We start from the raw sequence: 16,631 nt of genomic DNA, 5'->3' as shown, positions 1-16,631 counted from the left end.
TCCTTGGTGAGTTCAAATATCTTTTACTTAAAACACACTTCGTATGACCTTTGTCTGTCTTATCAAATGATTCATGTTTATTTGATGCAGTATTAATTATTTAGCATAAGTGTAAAAATAAAATGTTGCTATTCATGTTAAATGAAAGTGTTAATGTGTGTTTGTATTAAACAAGGTGATTATACGATTATAAGTGAAATGTCTTTATTGTTAAAGAAACAATTGCACAAAGAGACAATGTATTGAGTCATATACATGGATATAATGAGTAGTTTTATTAGGAATTGTGTTGAAGATGAATGGATGTGTATATAGGATCAAATGATCTTTTTGGCAGGTTTTTGTCTTTCCTGCTGATGCTTTGAGTTCTGTTGATATTCAAGCTGCTGAGTTCGTCCAATCTGGATTGAGTGAAGTGTGAATCATTCCTGGATCTGGATTTGACTCTTCCCGTGTGTGAGTTTGGGTTAAATTCCCTCTGTTGAAAAGATCCAGAAACTGAACTTATCTTCTGGGAATTGCAGATCAACTCATTTTGTCCTAATCGGGGATGAAATTCAAGAGTTGATGAGGTACAATCATTCATTGGAACTGTGGACCGAATTAATGGTTTGATTGTTTTCTTTTGAGGATTTATTATTATTTTCTCATTGAGGGAAACCCGACTCTTGTTAAAATACTTGTGTAATTTGGGTATCATCATTTCAAGTATATTTTGTTCTAATTAATTTTCTTAAACTTGTCGTTAAATTGAAAGGGATTATTTTCCAAGAGTTTATTGGTTGAAAAGGAAAGAAATCAAATCCTTAAAGGAAGTAAATTAGTTAAAATATTCTATTGTTTTTATTTGTTCTATTGCTTGTAATATGTTTATTTTATTGCTGTCTGTTTACTTGTCTTGAATAATTACTGGAGACCCTGAAACAATATTTACTGAACAGATTAGTTAGTATTAGTTTTTGCTGTGGTGTCGAGAAACATGAAATTTCAGTATCATGAAACCCCGAATAGATCATCCTCTTGGAATGATTGGAGACTGATGTTGGTATTCATGGACTGCATTAACATAATTCCTATCCTACCTGTATGACCGCTAGTGATGTATGTCTCGAGACCACTTTTACGTGGTCTTGGTCTTGCCACGGCCTTGACGGTCTTGTCTTGGTCTCGGACCTCTCGGTCTTGTCTAGGTCTCGCGGTCTCACTCAGACCATCATGGTGGTCGGGGGATTTAGCAATACAATACTACAATATCCACGAGGACACAACGTTCGATAATGCAACAGTATTATTTTGCGCCCTTCAAATGCAACCAATCACATGTATTTTTTTGACACAGCCGTTGGTGTTCATCCATTCATATAACATTATACCTCAGTGAGTACCCCACCAACTGTGTGTGTGTGTAACCATAGCGACAAAACAACCAACTTTCGGATCCTGCACTTAAGCCTATAAATTATGAATTACTTTATATGTAATTGCTAAAAACAAATGAAGATTTCTAGAAGAATATTTCAGCTCTGTAGGTCTATACAATGCAAGTAAATGGAGAACAGTCCTTTCAAGCTCCAAAAATCAAAAAGGCAGCATAAAAGTTTTTTTTCCCTCCAGTCTTGGTCTCGACTTGGTCTGTCTTGTCTTGGTCTCGATACCCTCTGGTCTTGGTAGTGTCTCAGTTTAGGCGGTCTCGACTACAAGTCTAATGACCGCTACCATTTTGTTTGTGTAAATGAGGAATTGTCAGATTTATCACTATTGGATCATAGTATGCAGCAAGGATCTGTGTTTGGTCCTCTGCTGCGGTCTTCTGTTCTAATTGTTTTCACATGCTGCTCCTAGGAAATATTATCCAGGGAAACAAAATCATGAGGGGTGAAAAACACAATTATATATCCGGGGGAATGCTTTAGTGCAGGTGTGCAAAACATACGGCCCGTGACCAAGTAACTGAAATCTAATGTAGTTCCAGAATAACCCACACACAGATGCAGTTACCTATATATCCACTAGAGGTCTTCAGGTGTCCTTAAGGGGGTCTCACACCAGAGAAGCACCACGCCACACTGTGCCACGTCTTTAAAATTAGAACAATTCGTTTTCTACGAGTGTACGCACACCGGCGGCGCCTAGCTGCGAAGCTGCTCAAAATCCTGTCGCACCACTCATGTTAATGTACAGTAACAAGTTTGTTATATTGTTGTTTGACAGCCTGAAAGTATGTGCCATATACAAATTGCATTGATCCGCACTCTCAGAGCTTGTTGTCCAGAGACTGAACATTTGTCAGTAGAATACTGGGTAGCAGGGGTCGTTTTACACGACGTCTTAATCTGATGAGAACGCCGGCTCTCCTTCCCCATTTTTCCTTTGAAGGTCACGGAGAACAGCATGTTTTTTTAGCCTTTTTTACAAGATGCCCCCGCTCATTTCTCGAAAAACGAAATGGCCATTGATATTCAAGGTGCACCTGTGTAAAGCAGCTCAATGGAAAGGAGGCATAAGTTTGGAGGCTCGTCTGAGATCGCTACACGTGTGAGTAAATGCATAATGTTGTCCGTGTGCTCATCTGTGTAAATGAGACTTCAGTTAGTTCGAGTGTCTCAGCTGGATTTAAAATCCTTCCATCGTGGCACTGTTTGTTATTTTAGTTTGTTATTTTGCCTTTCTTATTTTTGAAGGTTATTCTGGACGGAGGTTTTAAATCTCTGTCGGGGGTACGCTTCGGGCTTTTGGTTTGAAATGCCAATTGTCTTCGAGTTCAGCGTTTAATGCCGCCCCGAGTCCGGTACACCTTTGAAGAGCAGGAAGGTTTAGTTAGTTCTGATTCTAGTTAGGAACTGGAGTCTCATTTTCATTTAAGGTGACACTTTGTTGTATTTCTGTGTTTGTGATCTCTGCAGATTATGGAGATAATTTGACGAATGACTTGTGGTAAGTCTTTATCTTATAACTAAGGTGGGGTTTGCACCCGGAGCGTGTATGTGTGTCGATCTCTGGTGAAGTGGCTGATGGGATTTGTATTTCCAAAGCTCTAGTTTAGCAGTGTCTCATGCGTGTTTATATTGCTGTTGTGTTTGCTCCGCTTGCCTCTTTTGCAGAAATGTCATCAGTAATTGAGGATTTCTTCGCATTTCCTTCGGATATGTTAACTGTGAAAAGCGCACTTTTCGAGTGGGGTGTTTTAGAGGATGACGCTTGTGCACTGAGTTTTACAACAGAAATTAGAATGACGTAAACTGGAGTTACAGTTTGAAAAGGGAGGAAAGAGTTTCAGTTGAGGAAACTGGAGTTGGAGCTGAATGCACAAAGGGTTGAAATTCCACTTCACGTGCCATCTGTTGAACCGCTGCTCCTGTTTCTGATGTTTATAAAAACAGACTAGTGCCGCCGTTTTTAGAGAATGAAGTAGAGAAGTATTTCCAACATTGAGTGTGTTGCACAGTCCTTGAAATGGACCATATTGTTCTCAAAAAGAAAAAGTTGTTAAACCTATTGGTGTAATTTCTACATCCGGTATGAATCATACTGCTCCATTTAGTAGCAGATTGAACAGGTGGATCTCACTGAGGTGGAGGGTGTTGAAAATGGCACTGATTTTTCACCATTTCTCTCTGAAGGGACCGAGACTGTGCCTGTACGTATTCTTCGAGATACTGGTGCGGGGCAATCCTTTTTGTTGAAGGGACTTTTTTGCCCTTGTCTGAATGCACTGCTATAGGAACACATGTATTGGTGAGAGGGCTTGAGATGGGGTTCATTGAAGTTCCTCTACACCGCATTCAACTTAATTCCAAACTTGTGTCAGGCGATGTGGTAGTTGGAGTTCGTGTTAGGCTTCCTGTCCCTGGTGTCACTTCCATACTCTGCAATGATTTAGCCGGGGGAAATATCTGGTGGAAAGTCAGATGCTGGTGTTCCACCTATAGTAGTTTCTGCTGTAGAGAAATTGGATGGGTCTTCTGTCCTAATTTATTTCCTGCACGTGCAATAACTCGAGCGACGGCTAAGAAAATTCAGCCAGATCAAGTATCATACAGTACTGTGCAAAAGTATTAGGCATAAAAGATGCTTATGGTTATTTACATTTTCAGCTTGTGTGTGTCAATAGGAAATATACATTTTAGACTCCCAAACATTTCTTTTGCAAATAGAACGGAAGAACAGGGAGCCCTGCAACAGATGGCAGGGTCCCCACAGAGCCCCCCACTGAATATTGAGTCAGTCTAAGATTAGAAGAGACCGAAGCAATTAAGAGATGGAATTAAATAGATGGAAGAACTGTGGCAAATTCTCCAAGAAGCTTGGAACATCCTATCTCCCAAAAAACCAAGAAAAACTGTGTCCAGGTGTCCCTAGGAGAATTGGTGCCGTTTTGAAGGTAAAGGTGGTTACACCAAATACTGATTTGGCTTTATGTTTGCTGGACTTTGTATGACGTTGATTGATAAATGAAAACTATATGGCATTATTTTTGAAAACATCCTCACTATGCAACATTTTTCCCAAGTGCCTAAATCTTTTGCACAGTACTGTTCTTTCTGAAGTACGATATGTAACTGGTCTGTCGTCTGCGTTGTGTTTTCAGTTTGCGTACGAGAAGAACAGGACAGCATTCGGCAGCTCACAAATCTTTTATTCCTGATATACAAACAAATGTAAATCAGCCTCTTAGTGAAAGTCGCCCTCATCAATGCTATAAAAAGAAAATGTGACGTACACTTGTCACACGTGCTCTCATTTTCCATTTAGGCCCAGATGCAAAAATATCACTTAATTGGGATGAAATGACAAAAATAAACACCCAAATAGGTCAAATAATATTATACACATGGATTAGAGTGAAAATATAGACATAAAAGCAACAATTAAAATTCGGATTAAAGATGATTATCGGGAGCCCAAAATAACCTCACCTCTCACTGCATCACCAATGCGAAGAGGAGGAGACAGAACAGGAAATTATACTGACTTATGACATCACATTCATTAAAGAGAAAGGTACTCATTTCACTTGGGCAGTCATATCAGGTACATGTAAACGAACAATTTTGTGAGAATTCTAAAACTATACATACATTTAACAGTACACTTTATGTACCTGTTACACCATACATGTTAATAATTGGGATATATGTATATATGCGCAGTGTGCAGGCCTAAACACGAGTCGTGTGATAATGTTCCTCCAAGTTAATTGCAATTTTGGGTTTCAACCACAGGTGTCGCCAAAAATGGCATAGGGCACCTTTAGTTATATTTATATATTTGTCGTTTACCATTCTATTATCCTTTCAACAAATCCACCAAATGGCCTTAATCCCAGAGCATATGAGGTCTTCCAAATATTAAAGATTCATTTCTATTCAATCACTGAAACAGTACGCTGCGTTTCAAATAAAACTTTTTTTTTTTATTCTCTAAACCGTATAGGTTTGTTTTTTTTTCTCTGAGCGAGTCGCTCTTTCAGTGACCTCCTCGGCACGTATGAACGATTTAACGGCGAAGCAGCTGCTTCAGCCGTGGGTGCCAGTGCATCATCCTAAAATCAAAAATAGACCGTAGAAAATTGTAATGCATGACATGGTGAACTAGAGCTGGACAATAAAATCTCAATTTATCAAAAAAAATGCATGATATTGATGATAGACTTCAAATTGAAAATTACTCCACAGCTTACATCCACATCTAGATGATCGGGTGCATGTCATTAAAACACAAGTGGTTTGGCTTTCCGAGATGGTATAAAGTTGTTTAACATTAGCTGCCAGGGGTGCCAAGCATCCCGTATTTAAGGGAACAAACAGTTTCTTTATTGAATCTATACGAGATGCAGTTTTTCCCATATTTTGGCATCTTACACCCAAAAAGCTCTAGGGATCGGAATCGAAGTAAAATGAGGAATAAATAAATTTGACATTTTGAACAGGATTTGGGGTAGTAGCGTGAGAACAGCTCCCCACAATTTAGACCTGGAGAAACTGGTGTGCGAGTGCTGGATAAGAGCGATACCAGAGACCATCCATGTGAAGAATCGGTGGCATTTTTTGTTATTTTCAATAAAGGCGAGTGAGAAGTTCAAGGTCCTGCCATCCCATGTCCCTAGAGAGGATAAGTGGTATAGAGAATGGATGGATGGTCAACAGCAAAAGTGCAGCGCTCCCAATAGTCTATTTAACGGAGCCGTCAACACTGGAAACTCCGACGGCTTGCCTTCAGTTGACGGATGCAACATTTATATTTTTGAGGAGCTGCAGATATACAATCAAGGCACTTCCTCATTTGTTTGACAAAACTATATTATTAAATTGTATGTATTCATTATGTAGAATATTTAGTTCAAGCAATATTCATAAACAATTGCAGTTTTATTTTTCTGTTTAACCTTTATTAGACTGTCTCTAAATAAAGGAATGCTTGGTAATATTGTTTTAAATTGAGATCAAAAACGAATAAAACATTTTAACTTGCAACGTTACACCATCTTGATTTGATGTCCTTTTATTCTGTAATCAAGAAAAAGATGTTTGACAGGTAACATGTTTTATTCTTACCGCAGCACAGCGGCACACAATCTGGCACATGTCGCTCTTAAAACAGCACAGCCAGCGACAAACGGAAGTGGTGTAATTTTAAAAGTTTGTACGGCCTACGTTAATGACTTTTTCTTTTGTGATATAAACATATGATGTAAAGTTCTGAAGAGTACAAGCTTAAACAAAGCTGCAAAAAACTCCTTTATGAGCCGTTGCACAGTGCTGCTCCAACCTCATGTTTTTCCCGTCTGTCTAAAAATAATATTTACAAATATCATATGCGGATTAATGAAACTAAAATCCCTCATTTAATCAACCTTCAGATTGACCGATTTCCGTTCTTAAACACAGTAGGCCATGATGGCATTACACAGCGCTCTGTTGTTTTAATAATCTGTTCAAAATAATTATTACATGTGAATTGGTTATTCGTTATACATTTAATATAATTTAATTCAGCAATCAGAAATTAAATGTTTCAAATATGCTCTCAAACACGTACATTTTGAATTATTTTCTTAGAACATATAATGCAGAAAACAACTATGGGGAGGGTGACTGTGGCTCTGCAGACAGGGCGGAGTTCAGCGTTGCTAACTGAGAATGCAAGCTTGTAGTACCACCTGTTTACTCCAGAGGGCAGTAAGTGAAACTTCAGCTGTGTGAGCAACACTCAGTTTATACAGTGAACAAAACACTTCAGCAGACAGAAGAACACAAACATGCGTCACGTTCTTGTGATCAAAACACTTGGTGCAAATTTGAACTTTAAAATTGTATTACTTGTAATTGGCACAGGAGAAACGGGTTACAATCAGGATTCATTGTTTTTTGCAGTGTTATTGTTTGCAATACTATATTTTTTTGCAAATATATGTGGCATGACTTCGTCAGACATATATAAAATAAGATTTCAACAATTAAATATACATACCTTTTTGTTTCTGACTCCTGACTCTTTTTCTCTTTGCGGGTGCAGGTGGGGGTGCGGGTGCAGGTGGGGGTGCGGGTGGGGGGTCGTTCTCCGACGACTCGGTCTCATCCTCAGACTCATCGGTCTGATCCTCTTCATGGCACGCACACACGCACACACACACACACACACACACAGAGAGAGAGAGAGAAATGAGTATGTTATGGGGTTGTGGTATGGCAGCATGGAGAAAGATTCGGCTGGTAGTTAAAAGGTTACAGGTTCAAACTCCACAAGAGATGGTCCATGAAGTACTTTGGGTCTCTTACTAACAATACTTCCGAACACACTTCATTAGTTCATCTGTCACATACATTGGAAATAGTGTTCTTTTCGGTTCCTGCGTATTGTACGACTGACAGAAGGTTTCTCTCGGTGCTCGCGCTGATGTGAGCGTGTGCTCTGACGGTGCTCGTGGCGGTGCGCCTCAATGGTCAAATACACTTCGAAGTTGTTAAAATGCTCGTCTTGTCGAGTAAACGCAGAGTTACGTCTAAAGTGAATAAAAGCAGCGGGATTAAACAAAAAAAGGCATTTGTGTCAAAACATCGGACCTGTGCTCATTATGCAGCTTCAGGTGTTTCTGCAGAACCAAATCTTTGAAATCTTTCAGTCCAGTTTAAAATGTTCTGGTGATTCAGTGATTTTTAGTTCTTTTAGATCTGACCTCAGCATTTGATACTGTTGATCATGCTATACTGCTCCCCAGACTAGAATCATGTGTGGGATTAAAAGGGAATGTTCTTAAATGGTTTAAATCACATTTAACTGATAGATCATTCTCTGTTAAGCTCGGCAAATTTACCTCTTCTGTGGTAAAAGAAAAAAGTAAAACTACTTTTGCAAACTTGTCCTAGGCCTTTTGACTGATCATAACCAAACCAGTGCAGAAATGTGCGGTGGAGTCCCAATATTAATAATTATAAACAAATGTTGAACTTTCAATTCAGCGTGGCCACGCCCACCCAAAATGTCCGTAGAATGCAGGGCCAGTTTTAATTAATTGTTCATAACATTTGAAGGGCAACAGCTATCTTCACCAAATTTGACGCTAATGTAGCGCATCATCCTGAGGACACTTGGTGGTGCTATAATTTGAACAAACATCAAAATGGTTCCTTCTATGAGCCCGTTGTCCCGATTGACTTGAAATTTTGAATGTAGCCTCTTTGTCCAACATCAATACCTAAGAGGACATTTCCATATCCAAAACAATACTGTCGCCATTTAGCCAATTCAAAATCATATGCTTTTAGACAAGATCACAAATGGCCGATCGAAACGAAACTTTATGGGCTTATTCAACTCTGGGTCACAGACATCTGTATGAAATTAGAAAAAAAAAAAAACGATGGGGAGGGGCCATCACATTTTAGGAGCATAAACGGCTGCATGTCTCACGGTGTTTAACAAATACCAAGTAATTAATATAAATAGATGGGTCTCCTCACCCTGAACAACTCTATAATATTGCTGTCAATCAAATCGTTGTTTTAGCATCAATTATTTGAAAAGAATAGAGAGTTTAGAGAGACTGTTTGGAGTGTTTGGCATGCCTATAAAACACCGCTGAAATCTTGGAGCCTAAAACACTTGAGGCTATACAACTCCTGAACGCAATGAGCAATCTCAACCAAACTTGAGACAAATCTGTAGGGGATCAAAGTGAGGACAAGATAAATTTGCCTGGGATTGGATACTTGTGGCGCTATAATAATAATTACAATTCTAGAAATGTCTCCAACTATGGAAGTGTTGGTTTGAATGACTTGAAATTTTGCATGCTGTGCCTTTGTCCAAGAGGCCAACAAGGTAGATGAGGACATCTGCATATATTGAAAAAACTGGCTGCCATTGACCAATCAGATTTTAGCAGCTTTTAGACTAGGTTAAAAAGGCAGATCGGAACAAAATGTGCAAAATAAAAAAATTAAAATTAAACAAATCAGCCACCGGGAGGCGCTAACACATTTTACATGAATGTAAATAGTTGAATATCGCCGTTCACACGATCAAAACCAAACCAATGCAGAAATTCAGCAGTGCCAATATAAAAAAGTGAAAGGAATTTTGAACTTTTATCAACATGTACATTGTGGGCAGTATTACTAAAACAGTTATAACTTTTGAACAGATTGAGATCACAATATTTAATACACTTATGTATGGGGTCATTCTAAGGATACACACAAAGTGGTACACCTCTGCCTCTTGATGGCACTATAAAAATATAAACATTTTAAATTGTACTAAATATGCAACCATTGGTTTTTTTTGTCCAATGCAATTAAACCATAAATCAAGATCTATCTCTGTAAAAACAACATGAGAACAGCAAGGGAAGTAATAAAGTAAGATGGTAAGGCACTGATGTAATACGTACCATGAACCGCCTGGCGCTGTCGCAAACTTCTTCTCAGCACCACAATAGTCTTTTTTAGTGTGCATATCTGAGCCTTATACACCTCACATGTCGGACAACGGTGGTCCGGCCCACCCTCACCCTGAACATCCTCCACATCCTCCATCTCTACATCAAGATTTGACCTGATTGGTACCTCCGGATCACTCATCCGTAACCTTTGAAGGTCACGGAGAACAGCACGTTTCTTTGCCCTTGTGACCAGATCCGCACGCTCATTTCTCTAAAAAAAGAAAAAAAAAAATAGCCATTGTTATTCAAGGTGCACCTGTATTCTAGAAAAAAATTATATACACACTGTACAGCGGCCTCTAGTGTTGACGACTAAGATTTTGGTACCGTGACATTACCAGGGAAATTGCGATACCACAGTAAAAATATGCTAATTAGGTAATGTGCTATTGAACACAAATTTTGACTATTTAAAAAGTAATATTTTAGTGTAAATAATACATTTAAATATATGCATGTTTCCTTCAAGTGTTTCTCAATTAAACGTGCATTGCTGAAGTGTTTTTAAGTGGGGCCCTAATAAAATGTGTTGTATTTTTTCCCCCAAATCCTGTATTCCTTTTATTATTTTTCCACAATACCAGGTTTTAATGTTTAATTTCATCATCAAAATGTTGTCTAATCAAATTCGTATTATTATTAGCAAGTATTAGTATAATTGATATTACTAAATTGATACATTTTAATATATAGTTGTAATACTACTACAATTTCAGGCGTCAGCCTTTCATTTTGAAACATGCTCTTAATTTCATGCAATTTATCACCGGACGCTTCACATTTCATGTTCACTACATGTCCCTGTGATTTTAATCATGTAAAGATATTTTACATGTCCTACGCGGTTAAACAGTTTAAGCACTCTAGGACATCCCATGATTTCATTTGTTTTATTTGTCCACTTTAGTGTAAAGGAGTAATAGAGCATACGCTCAGATAAGCGTTTGATCATCTAAAAGCACTCGTGTGCCATTCAAACAGTGCGTTGGTACCAGATAGTCGGTGCTAGGTAGTACCGATACCGATTAAACACTAGAATCATTACATCTTTTTTATTTTTGTACGGACTTGGTACCAAAGTACCAGTACCTTTGACAACACTAGTGCCCTCCAAAGGTTTGGAGACACCCTAGGCAAAGTAGAGTTTGACATATCAGCATAAATCCTTTTAATCTTGCAATGACTAAGAGACAACAAAAACGTCTAGGTTACTGTTGTAACCCCCATCCCCTGATTGAGGGAACGAGGTCTCTCTTGAGAGCCTCGCGCATCTCTGAACTTGAGAAAAAGCCAATGAGAAATTGGCAGACAGAATTTGCATGTCCCTCCCTCGGACATGCGTGTATAAAGTGAGGTTCAGGTTTTGCACTGAGGAGCCGAGAATGAAGTTCAGCCATAACAGTGGCTCGGTTCAGCATCGTGGCCGGGAGGACACAATGTCTCTTTCCCTCCATCAGGGAACGTAGGTTACAACAGTAACCTAGACGTTCCCCGTTTGTCGCTCACTTTGACATTGTCAAATCAACACTAGATGGTCCATATTCAATCACGCCATGCGCTGAACCGTGTACGTGCACTGCTGATGCAGGTGCGGGCAGGCAGTTGTGTGCCAAAGCAACAGGCTGCGCCAGACTGCACGCACTCTTCCCCAACGCCCCATAAAATCGTCAAACCTTTCAGATTCCTGGCACCCCGACGGGGAACAAAGCGATGTACAAATGCATGGGAGCAGGCCACACCAGCAGCGCCTTTTCTCTCTATACGTTTCGCGAGAGTCAAAGTGGCTGGGGCCATCTTAACGATCACAAGCATCGGGAAGGTGTTCTTTTCCAACTCTTATTCTTTCAGGGAAAAACACCCCATGGAGACCACCACCTGCACAGGCTGGGGGAGGTAGAGAGTGGTGGAATACATCACATGGGTTTTCAGGCAACATGGGGAAATGGCACGGTGGTAGATCCTACCTGCTGCGAGGGAGGAGTTGCTACAAACACTGCAACCGGGGGCAGCGGGACTGCCCAAGGGAGACGCTGGTCTAACTGTAGGGGACCGTACCACGGAAAATACACGCAGGAGGAATAATCCACACAAGGGCCCGGTCCTGTGTTGCACCTATTCCTGTACGGAGTAGTTTTGGTACCCGTAGTGGGTCTGGTCGGGAATTCCTCCCTGAATTCAGACCAGTGGGCTAGGGAGGAATCATCCAGGGAGCAGAGTTAGTAGGATCTCCTGGAATAAGACTGATAAAGCACCAACTCAACCCTGAGATTGTAAAAACTCGTAAGGGTATTGGGTGGTGCCTAACCCGCTGCTCTGCATATGTCTGCCATGGAGGTGCCGTTGGCCAGTGCCCACGAGGATGCCACACTTGTTGAGTGTGCTCGAACCCTCAAGGGGCAGACAAGCAGACAAAGAGCTGCTCAGAACATCTAAAGCTCTGAGTGCGGTCCACATAAGCAAAGCACGCACGGGACACAGCAAAGGCTGGTTCTGCCTCCTCCCGGGGTAGCTTCGCTTGCAGGTTCACTACTTGGTCCCCGAAGGGGGTCGTGGGAACCTTGGGCATGTAGCCTGATGACATGGGTATCTGCCGGACCGAAATCCAGGCAGGTGTTGCTGACAGAGAACGCTTGCAGGTCCCCAACCCCAAGCGAGCACGATCAGGAGGGCCGTCTTCATGGAGAGGGCCTTGAGCTCAACTGAGTCAATCGGCTCAAAGGGGGGTCTCTGAAGGCCTGAGAGAACCACTGAGAGATGCCAAGAGGGGAACAGGCTTGGCTGGGGAGGATTCAGCCTCTGGGCGCCTCTAAGGAACCTGATAATTAAGTCCTGCTTGCCCAAGGACTTATCGTCCACTGCGTCGTGGTGGGCCGCGATAGCGGCTACATACACCTTCAAGGTGGAGGGGGACAGCCTCCCCTCCAACCTCTCTTGCAGGGATATGAGTGGTGCCCTGACCCAGGGAACCAATCGTCTAGCCGTGAGGGGTGAGGCGGGACGGAGGGTTCCAGTCCGGGCAAGCATAGCAGACATCTGCACATCAGGCTCAAACTGGGTGAGCAGACCCGGGGTTGGACACCCAATCGAGTCATCAGCATCAGACACCGCTGTGACGTTCTCCGATGCAGCGGCGAAATCATCATCACCATCGCTGGATTTACCCAGCGAAACAGAGCCCGCTTTACGCCCCAAATCACCCAATCCCGTAGGAAGCAGTCGCGGTGGGCGGCTGAAATGGCTTTCTCTTGTGAGGAAAGAAAATCGACCGCATCCAGGAACTACACAGGGGTGGAAGGGCATCTTTATAAAGACACGTCTTGAAAAGGACGTACAAAGCCAGCTGTGTATTGCTCTTTTAGAGAAAATAACTCTTTCAGCAGCGCTGTCGAAGTGCCCAGGGGCAAAGCTGCACTGACATGCAGAGGAGAAAGCCGCTGATATGCGCCGTAGATCTAACAGCATACGCTATGCAGAAAGGTGCGGAACAGTAAGCGAATGCAGCTCGCTGATCACACAACCACTCGGCTCCGAAGAAAAAATCTGAATGGACAGATGCATATTTCCCTCCCTTTATACCCATATGTCCGTGGGAGGGACATGCAAACTCTGTTAAGTTACACATTAAGGCAATGTGTAAAGGTAGTAGGCATTGCTTATCCTGTGCGAATCAACGATATACATAACAGACGTCCACAGTAACTAATATCTCTAAAGACCTATATCCTGAACACTAATCCCATCCAAATAGGGCTTTAGTAATTCATATATTTTTTTTCCGGAATTCAGATCTCTTCATTCCAAAAAGAAAACATGAATTGCCACACACACACACACACACACACACACACACACACACACACACACACACACACACTGAAGTAGGGCAGGGCGGTATGACGATACATATTGTGACGGTATAAAATATCAACCGGCGTGGGCGTGCTCCTGCACTTGAGTCCGAGTGAGATGAAGAAACATGGAGAAACATAAACGCACAGATCAGGAGGACCCACAATCGAATCCAGAGCAAGAGGAGGAAATTGTTATTAAAACAGGTGCAACATCTGTGGTGTAGGGCTGGGCAATATGATGATATACATATTGCGACGATATAAAATGTATAACATTTTGTTATATTGTTTATATTGTAATATATCCATGCAGCTTTCAGTGGGCAGGACTGCTTAAAGTTATTGACACATTAGAGCATTAAAGAAACATGCATGAATCAGAAAATGAAGAGCGGGACGTGCTTGATGTTAAAGAGTTATTAAAACCGTAATAAGCCGTGTGAAAAATTATTTTGGTACCGGCATGCTGTCTGACAGGAGGCTTTCTGTGCGTACGCATCGAAGCATGCACACAGAAATCTGACAAACAGCGTAGCGTGCAGGTACCGTAGTCAGTTCTCTATTGCAGCTTTTTGTGCTTGAACGGTCAGATACACAAAATAAATTGCTCAACTTTTTACTTATATTAGCTAGCCTAGCCTATTCGTTTTTGCTGTGGTATCAAAATTGGTATAAAGAATTCTGAAATTTCACTGGTGTCTAAAATGTTGGTATCGTAACAACCTTATTTCCAGCAAAAAATAAATAAATAGTGATATCTACTGTTAGCGTGAAATAAAATTACTCGTATCATGAAAACAGATTTGTCATATCGTCCACCCCTAATCTGAAGAAAGAAAGAAAGTCATATACATCTGGGATGGCATTAAGGGGAGTAAATGATGGGTATTAGACATTTCATTTCAAACCTTTAATATTGAGAAATTGGAAAAGTACAAACCGATATATCCCTATGGGACGAATCAATGTGCTTGTCCAACCTCACAAGCCCCGTCACCCTACAGATTGAGCAATCCAGCTTTCCGCTGTATCTAGAAATATTAATACATTGGAGTTAACACAACTTACAATTACACTATTACATTGAAGTGACGCTGCATTTACAGGCTTCATTCATGAAACATTTGTAAATATGAGTAAATTGGGAGTAATCTGCACATAAAATGGACTTTCCCAAACAAAAAATGTCTGGACATATTTTGGATTAGCGGTCAATTACAACAGCTATGGTCAAAAAAAAAGTTCCTGTTTGCAGACACTGAAGGACAGGAGTGCCATATATTCTAAATAAATAACACTGGCTTGTGTGTACAGCAGTGAAGCATTTTCAAGCCCTTTTATCGTGTTACTCTAACCTCTTTATTAAAAAGCATACAACACTGAGCCCAATACAGTTGAAGAGTTACTGAACAAGGAATAAAATGCTTAAAATTATTGTTCTTTAACACATATAGCATCTGTTGCACATCTAAAAGAGAAAGTATTGTTATCTTTTATAATATGAAAATCAGAAATGTACCCAAGAATACAATGTTGTGATTGGAGCCGTGTAAAGAGAGGAAGTTTATTAGTTTATTCTTTCCTATATAACTAATTGGCAAAATGAGATACATTTTGGGAAAGGTCACTTATGTGTGACAGCATTGCGTAAATGCAGACGCCCATCCAAGTCATTTCTACAGGTGACAATGAATTATCCCATGGCAAATTGACCATAAACCTTGACGTCCAGACATATGTCTGGGAACATGTTCCATGAATGAGGCCCAATGTGCATTACAAAAACACTGTAAAATACGGTTATCAAATTAAAACTTACCTGGCGGAGCAATAGGCAACAAGGAGATCAAGTTCTTCCTTGTTGCCTACTTGATGACACTTCTTCAGATGCTGCCTGACGTCACCGTATTCAATTTTGCACATGGGGCATTTTTTTACATTCTGCCTCTGTCCATCACTGCGGGTTCTCTGTTGGAAAAAAGAAAATGGGATCATTGCATATAAGAAAACGAATCCAAATACAATTTACATCATAATATTCTCTAATGTGATCACACCCACCAGCAGAGCGCGCCATTCATACGCAAATGTGATGAGACGATCCATGCAAATGTACACGCCCCGACTGTGAGGTTTGATGTAAACACATTTCATTAATTTTTTCTGCGCATTTGTAACAATACACAGGCGAGGAAACTTCTGGATGGTATGGAAGATTTAACATTTTCCTCAGGAGAAGAGCGGGACTCCGATGAACGTTTGTATTTTGAAGAGAGACTTGATCCAGCCGAGGATACAATTTCAGACGATTAAGTCAGTTTTCATTAGTTGACCTGATATTTCATGTAAACATGAACATATTTTACTAGTGGGACTGTTTCCAGACTTGCCAGCCATGATTCAGAGTATTGACATTTGAAATATGACTCCTTTTATAAGTTTTAGTTGCATTTAAATGCTGTTTCAGCTAAAGCAGGTATTTAATTTGTATTATGATGTAAAAATAATATGAATGTTTAGATTTATATTACAACTAGCATTTATGCTGCCTCATTATCATCAACCAAGCTTGTGCTTGCAAATATGTGTTCAGGTTAAATGAGTAAAATGCACTTTAAATATGCCCATATTAGAAAATCAGCATCGTATAATGATTTCTGAAGGATCATGTGACACTGAAGACTGCAGTAATGATGCTGAAAATTCAGCTTTAATCACAAATTGCATTTGACAATATATTCAAATAGAAATCTGTTCTTTAAAAATGTAGAGTTCACACAGTGTTTGACTGTATTTTGGATCAAATAAATGCAGTCTTGGTGAGCAGAAGAGACTTC

At 40.4% G+C, this 16,631-nt stretch overlaps 1 long non-coding RNA gene across 1 annotated transcript; it reads right to left on the bottom strand.

Moving 5' to 3' along the window:
• Window positions 1-10,133: 10,133 nt before the first annotated feature.
• LOC127634978 (uncharacterized) lies at window positions 10,134-15,651 on the bottom strand. The gene is made up of 3 exons (XR_007969434.1): window positions 15,614-15,651; window positions 14,735-14,825; window positions 10,134-10,154 (listed from the first exon to the last, which is right to left on the bottom strand). It is a non-coding gene; the product is annotated as an uncharacterized LOC127634978 (long non-coding RNA).
• Window positions 15,652-16,631: the final 980 nt, after the last annotated feature.

This window comes from Xyrauchen texanus, chromosome 42, assembly GCF_025860055.1.
Source record: "Xyrauchen texanus isolate HMW12.3.18 chromosome 42, RBS_HiC_50CHRs, whole genome shotgun sequence".
NCBI lineage: Eukaryota > Metazoa > Chordata > Actinopteri > Cypriniformes > Catostomidae > Xyrauchen > Xyrauchen texanus.
The sequence above is the reverse complement of the archived record's forward strand: the minus strand, read 5'-3'. Positions and strand labels throughout refer to the sequence as shown.